This window comes from Andrographis paniculata, unplaced genomic scaffold (assembly GCF_009805555.1).
Source record: "Andrographis paniculata isolate CXL003 unplaced genomic scaffold, ASM980555v1 Contig77END, whole genome shotgun sequence".
Taxonomy (NCBI): Eukaryota; Viridiplantae; Streptophyta; class Magnoliopsida; order Lamiales; family Acanthaceae; genus Andrographis; species Andrographis paniculata.
Window position 1 is genome coordinate 346,757 of NW_026137614.1, and position 7,442 is coordinate 354,198.

Here is a 7,442-nt window from a genome sequence, read left to right on the forward strand (position 1 = left end):
CGCTACCCATTCCCAACCTAGCGTGGGAAGACGTTGCGATGGATTTTATTACTTGTTTGCCCAAGTCGCGAGGATATACATGTATCTTGGTGGTGGTAGATAGGTTATTAAAATATGGGCATTTTGTGGCGCTGAAACCACCGATTACTGCACGCACAGTGGCTGAAGCGTTTGTTCGCGAGATTGTCCGACTTCATGGTATCCCGAGGTCCATCATTAGCGATCGGGATCCAATATTTGTTAGTTCCTTTTGGAGAGAATTGTTCAAGTTGTCTGGCACTCAACTGAAATATAGCTCCGCTTATCATCCTGAAACTGATGGGCAATCTGAGGTGCTGAATAAGGTGCTAGAGACATACCTACGTTGTTTTACCTGCGAGCAACCAAAAAAATGGTTGCATTGGTTGCCTTGGGCAGACTACTGGTATAAAACTTCCTATCAGACAGCGGCTAGAATGTCACCTTTTGAGGTAGTGTATGGACGCCTCCACTTTCCATACAATGGACATTACTAGGGGAGTGCCAGGTGGCAGCAGTGTCAGAAACTTTGCAAAGTCACGATGAATTATTATGCCGGTTGAAGGGGAATCTGAGGGAGGCGCAGACACAAATGGTAAAATATGCTAATCATTCTCGACGCGATGTGAGTTTTGAGATAGGGGATCGGGTGTTTCTAAAAGTGCACCCATATAAGCAGACTTCCTTGGCAAAGCAATCTCATCATAAACTCTCCGCAAAATTCTACGGCCCCTTTGTTATAGAAGCGCGTGTCGGACCAACTGCGTATCGGCTTGCTCTACCAAATTCGAGCCGCATGCATCCTGTTTTTTTATGTATCGCAGCTTAAGAAGGTTGTGGGAGATCACCTTGTTGAAACAAAGTTTCCTCAAAGTTTGGAGATACCACTTAGTGCAGCATTTGAACCGGAAGCAGTATTGGCGTGGCGTATTGTGTTAGTCGGCCAGGAGGATGTCGAGCAGATTCTGGTGCAATGGGTTGGATAGCCAGAGGATGAAGCTATATGGATCAATGTGCTGCAATTTAAACAGCAATTTCCGCACTTCAACCTTGCAGACAAGGTTGTTTCACAGGGGGAGGAAATTGATGGAGAACAAGAAGAAAATGGGCAGGGGTTGCAAGAAGACAACGAGTTGGGTCTGCAAGGAGGAGAACCCCGTCGTGTGCTGGTGTATCGCCGATGCCAATGAACTTAATTAAGGAGCAAAATAATCCCGAAACCTTAATTGTTTTCTTTATTACCTTAGAAAGATTTAGGGGCTTAAATAAGTCTAAGGAATCAATAATCATTGATGAGCAGATAATTAGGGGATTAGATTATGAATAATATTGATGAAGGAATATTGGGAAGGGAAGATATGATATTAATATATATATGTATTGAGATAGAGGAGAAAATGGGGGGATTGAGATAAGATTTGAGCCATAGGCTGGAATAAAGAGTAATTTTCAGATTCCTTAAAAAAATTAATCTACCACTAATGGCGTTGTTCAAAAACATAAGGTGCGAATTGTGGCCAAGGGGTATGCACAACAGCAGGGAGTTGATTATGTCGACACTTTCTCTCCGGTCGCATGATATGAGACAGTGAGAATCCTTCTTGCAATTGCTGCAAAATTAAATTGGCCGATATACCAATTTGATGTAAATCAGCTTGTCTAAATGGTGATTTAAAGGAGGAGGTTTATGTCACTCAGCCTGAAGGATTTATAATTGAAGGTAATGAGGAAAAGGTGTACAGGTTGCACAAAGCCTTGTACGGGTTAAAACAAGGTCCGCGTGCATGGTATGGAAAGATAGATTCCTATCTTTGTGAAAATGGATTTGAGCGAAGCAAGAATGAGCCCACATTATATGTGAAGAAGCAAGGTAAAAATGATTTTCTCATTCTTTGCCTTTATGTTGATGATATGACTTATATGGGTTCATCTCCTTCTCTTATTGACGACTTTAAAGTCTGCATGAAGAAAAAGTTTGAAATGACAGATTTAGAAAAGTTGCAATATTTTTTGGGGTTGGAAATGAAGCAATGTGATGATGGAATTTTTGTGTCTCAACAAAAGTATGCTTGCGATTTTTTGAAAAAGTTTAATATTTTGAATTGTAAGGCTTCAACAACGCCTATGAACTTGAATGAGAAGTTACAAGTTGATGATGGTTCTGGACAAGCAAACGAGAAACAATTCAGAAGCATGATTGGAGGATTGATTTATTTGGCGCATACACGTCCAAACATTGCTTTCTCGGTGGGAGTACTTTCCAGGTTTATGCAATCCCCTTCATAGCATCACTTTGGTGCTGCAAAAAGAGTGTTACGCTATGTTTCTAGAACAGTCCAATTTGGAGTATGGTATAGCCATGCATCCGATTTCAAGTTGATCGGTTATACGGACAGCGATTGGGCAGGCTTTTTGGAGGACAAAAAAAGCACCTCTGGTTATGTGGTTAGTCTTGGATCTGGTTCGATATGTTGGAGTTCGAAGAAGCAATATTCTACAGCACTTTCAACGTCTGAAGTTGAAAACGTAGCAGCGACAACATCAGCCTGTCAAGCAGTTTGGCTACGTCGTATTCTTGCACATTTTGCTCAAGTCCAATCTGAACCAACTGAGATACAATAACGCAGCGATTTCCATGTCAAAGAATGCAACCTACCATGGAAGGACAAAGCACATACATATTCAAGTACACTTTATTCGAGATTTTGTGTCAATGAATTTAGTAACTTTAAAGTACTGCAGTACGCATGAGCAGGTGGCTGACATCATGACCAAGTCACTTCCTCGAGACAAGCATATTCACTTCCGATCGAAGCTTGGTATTTGCACTTTTGAATCAAGGGGGAGTGTTAAGATTTGATTCAAAAATAATTAGGATATATTTTATATTTATTATTTACTATATTCAGTTTTAAAATGTGGATTTGATTAATAATTATTTCATATTTATCTTGGAATGTAATCTCAATATATTGAGATGTTTCTCATTGAATAATACGTAAGGTATTTGAAGTTTATCCAAAAAAAAAACACGCCCTGCACTATCCTCTCCTCTCTGCTCTGTTCTTCTCCATTATCTACAACCTACTTTGGTGACAATTTCTCTCTTGATTCGCAACAAGATTCCCTATCTGCTCTTAGTTAAATACACTTGTCATTCTGCAGGTGTGATAGGGAAGAGAATCTTGATAAACATAATAAAACATCATCTTCATCTCATTGATGAATGAGATGTTTGCAGGCGCAGTAGGGAAAGGCAGCCCGATACATAGAATAAGAGATCAGCTTCATCTTGTTGACGGAGCGCTGCCCGCTTGGTTCTTGTATGCAATAGTATTGTTTTTCCTTTCCTTTCAAGGTTTTGGAACTTCAATTCATTCTTGGGCTAGAGAAAGGCTGTAGATGTAGCTTTCTTGAAACATGGTCTAAACGGTGGAACAAGAGCCTTGATCTAAAGTTAAGGTTCTAAGTTCTAACAAACCGTCCTTGGAAATTTTGGAATAAATTTAAAAGCATGCTGAAAGATGCTCGGGAGTTCGGTCTTCTTTTAAGTGGGGATCGGGGGAACAATTTTGAAGAATTCTATATTAGGGTTCCATTTTCATTTTCTGACATGTTTCATTATCTCCTCTCTCTCACATATATATATATATATAGTCACCCTTGAATTTGGAAATCATGTTTTTCAGGCCTTTATGGATTAATTAATAATAAAAATTGAATATGTTTTGGTAGATTTAATGAAAAATGAAAATTGAATGAGATATTTTTTAGATATATTTAGAGATTAAAAACTAAAAAAAGAAAAACTAAAGTAAATAAACCATAAGATTCAATTTATTAATCCATCTGTACCAATGTATAACAGTCTTACAAAACTTATTTTTATTGCAACATTTCTTGTTCTCTCTCTTTTCTTATTTTTAAAACATAGATAAAGAAAGTGATCAATAATTTATATTTGTGCCCTATATTTCGTAAGTATTGATACTATGTGATTTTTTTATTTTTTTTTAGTTTATCTCTTTTGAGATCTTTTCTCCCGTATAACAGAGGGATCATTACATGCCCTAATTCTCAAAGAATTATAGGGCCGAATATTTTCTTGAGGTTCTACGGGTTGTCCTGGATGCACAAGTTGTTCAACATGTACTTCTTGAATGGACCGGAAATTTGTTGACAATGATCTCTAAGATACCCATATAACCCTATTATAAAAAACATGATTAAATAATTAGAATTTGATTAAATATATTATGTATATTATTTAAGCAATATATGCACCTGCACGATGTTGGATTTATGTTATGTGTAAAAAGTAGAAAAATCTAATGAACTAAATCTCCTTAGTATCTCAATTCATTTGTGGTTGAAATTGGAATTTCTTGGGCGCTCAAGCTTTGCATATTCTTTATGTATAGATGAAAAGTACTATGCATTTATAACTGTAAATAAATATGAAAATTCATTGTTTTTGATTCTGGACGACTTATGAAGATACTTTTATAGATGAGAGTCACGTTCAATATGTGAAAATCAAACAAAATTCCAGTTTATATTGAATACCACGAACATACAAATGACTACTATATATACGTATTAAAGGAGAAAATTACGCGCGTTGTTATTGATACTCGACAAAGAATATTGAGATTTCCTACATCATCAATAAAAAAAAAAAAAAAAAATTATATAATTAGTATAGGTATATTGTGTATATCAATACATAGTTACTCTCATTGGAACAAAAATAAATAACAAAATTGTAGAAATAAATTTACATACCAAAAGCTATTTTATATATCAAGGAAATACCAAAAGCTATTGTATATCAAAGAAAGCCAGAAAACAAGTTCAAGTGTATACAACTCACAACCAGCTTCGTATTTATAGGTATGTATTTCAATTATTATGAGTATATATACTGAGTACGTTTCATATTTGGTATTCTTTATACTCTATATTATATATTTTGTGAGAAAAAATAGATTTAATGAGATAATAAAGCATATTTCCACTACCACTATATGAAAAAAATTAAAAATTATAGTTATAATTAATTTATTATAATTATATTTCATATAATAATTTGTAATTAACAAATATATATCTGTATTGAAAAATCCATTACGATTTGTTCTTATGAATTATGGATTTTGATTATCGCTTTGCTTTATGTTAGATATAGATATCTATTTTGCACTATTTATTTTAGTTTAGTCCCGAGTCCACTAGTATATATGTTTTTGTACTTTTATTTTCATAAAAATACAATTTCATAATTTTCACACAAGGTTTAAACCCTAGCCAATTTAATATGGTATCATTTCCCAAATATCCAAAATCAAAACTCTAGCCACCGTTGTCAGCAGTCAACCGCCGCGTTCCGGTCGACACCGCCGCCACCATTGGAACCGCCACTGTCCGACGACCCCATCCACCAAATTTCATCGCCAATGTCTGCGCGTCCAGCCCACACTCGCCGCCGACACAAATCATGGCGTCGTAACCACTCCGGCGCTTCCGCATTCAAGCTGCGCATGGCGGCTCATTAGCCGTCCTTTGGCTGCTATTTTTCAGCCGCCGCCTCCTATTTTGATTCTCTACATCATGGTATGGTAGGTTTTTTCGGAATTGATTTTATTTTGCATCTGTTACTTCCATGGATTCCTCAATCCAGAATATTGTGACTTTTTCGTATCGAGTTCTTGCTTCGAATTCTTCTTATGTTATGGACAATTGTGGTATTTTGAATCTGGTTGCTGCCATTATATGACACTTACACTTGGTCTCTTGATCGATGCTCATCATGTGTCTTATACAGACTGCTAATGAGAGTCACATGGATATCACTCATTCATGATCTGTATCTCTACAATTTATATTTCTTTCTCATATTTATTGCATTCCTCAATTGACTTTAAATCTTGTATCAGTTGGCCAACTAGTTGAGCAAGGACTTATTGTTGCTTTTTTTCTTCTGTGCAGATTTAGGATCCATGTACTGGTAAATTTTTTGGGACGAATCAAAAAGTACGTCAACTATTTGAGGTACAGTCTTGTAAAATTCCTCCCCGTAATTTCTCTGCTACTACTCATACCTTTTACTACCCTTCTTTCCCCAAGTCTCCAGTGGCACCTTCGTCTTGTTCATGCGTCTTCCTCTAAAATTAAGTCTCTTGTTAGTAAGGGTCATTTGGTTTCCACTCGTTTTAAGTCATTTGATTGCTTACACTGTCATTTGGGAAAACAACCAGCCTTATCTTTTTTGAAAAATGTATCGGTCGCAAGTAAACCATTTTTTCTTGGTTCATTATAATATTTGGAGTCTTTCTCATGTTCCCTCTATGAGTGTGTGTTATTGTTATGTCATTTTCATAGATGATTGTCATACAGACCTTCTGTACTAATAATGGTCCTGAGTATAGAGATTCTATCTTACTAAGTTTTCTCTCTGCTCAATGTACATTGATTCAGTGTTCTTATCCATAAACCTCTCAAAAAAATGGTCGTGTTGAGCGCAAAAATCATCACATTCTAGAATGTCTATATGGTCAGCCACCCGATTATAGCATCCTTCATCATTTTGGTTGTGTCGGTTTTGTCCTTATCCCTCCGTATTAACATTCTAAAATAGAACCTCGTGCACATTTATGTTGTCTTTTTGTTATAGAATAGAGCATGAAGGTTATAGGCTTTGGAATTCGATCTCTAAACAGTTGCATATATCTCATTATGTTTCCTTTTGGGTGAGTGTCATGTTTTCCACCTTATCTAAATTTCATGTCTCATCTATTTCTGATTCACCTTCATTCTTGTCGTCATGTCCTCCATTTATTACCTTGATCCTCCGACTCCATTTCCACCCCCAGATTCTATTCCAGTTGAGACCCCTGATCTACCTACGACCTCGTCTCCAAATGTTGATCCTTCTGCGGTACCTGGACCTATCATACCTCGTCGGTCACATTGAGTAAGTCATCCACCTACACATTTGTGTGATTATCATTGTTACGATGTCATATTATCTCATCATGAGTCTAGTTCCTTTCGTGAGGCAAGTGTTGATTCATTGTGGCAGCAAACTATGACTGAGCAATTGAAAGCTCAGGAAAAGACTCACTCTGGGGATTTAGTGTATTTTCCTTATGTCAAGGCACCTATTGGGTACAAGTGAGTTTTCCAAAATAAAGATTAATTCTGATGGTTCCGTTAAGCGCTACAAGGCGCGTCTGGTGGCTAAGGGTTGTTCTCAGGAATATGGAGCTCACTCTGAAGAGACCTTTGCCCCTGTTGCTCGTCTCACTACTGTTTGTTGTCTTCTTTTTGTTGCTGCTATTTTTCGCTGGTCCTTTCTTCATTTATATGTCAAGATTGTAGTCTTACGTGGAACTCTTTTTGAAGAAGTTTATATGACTACTCAT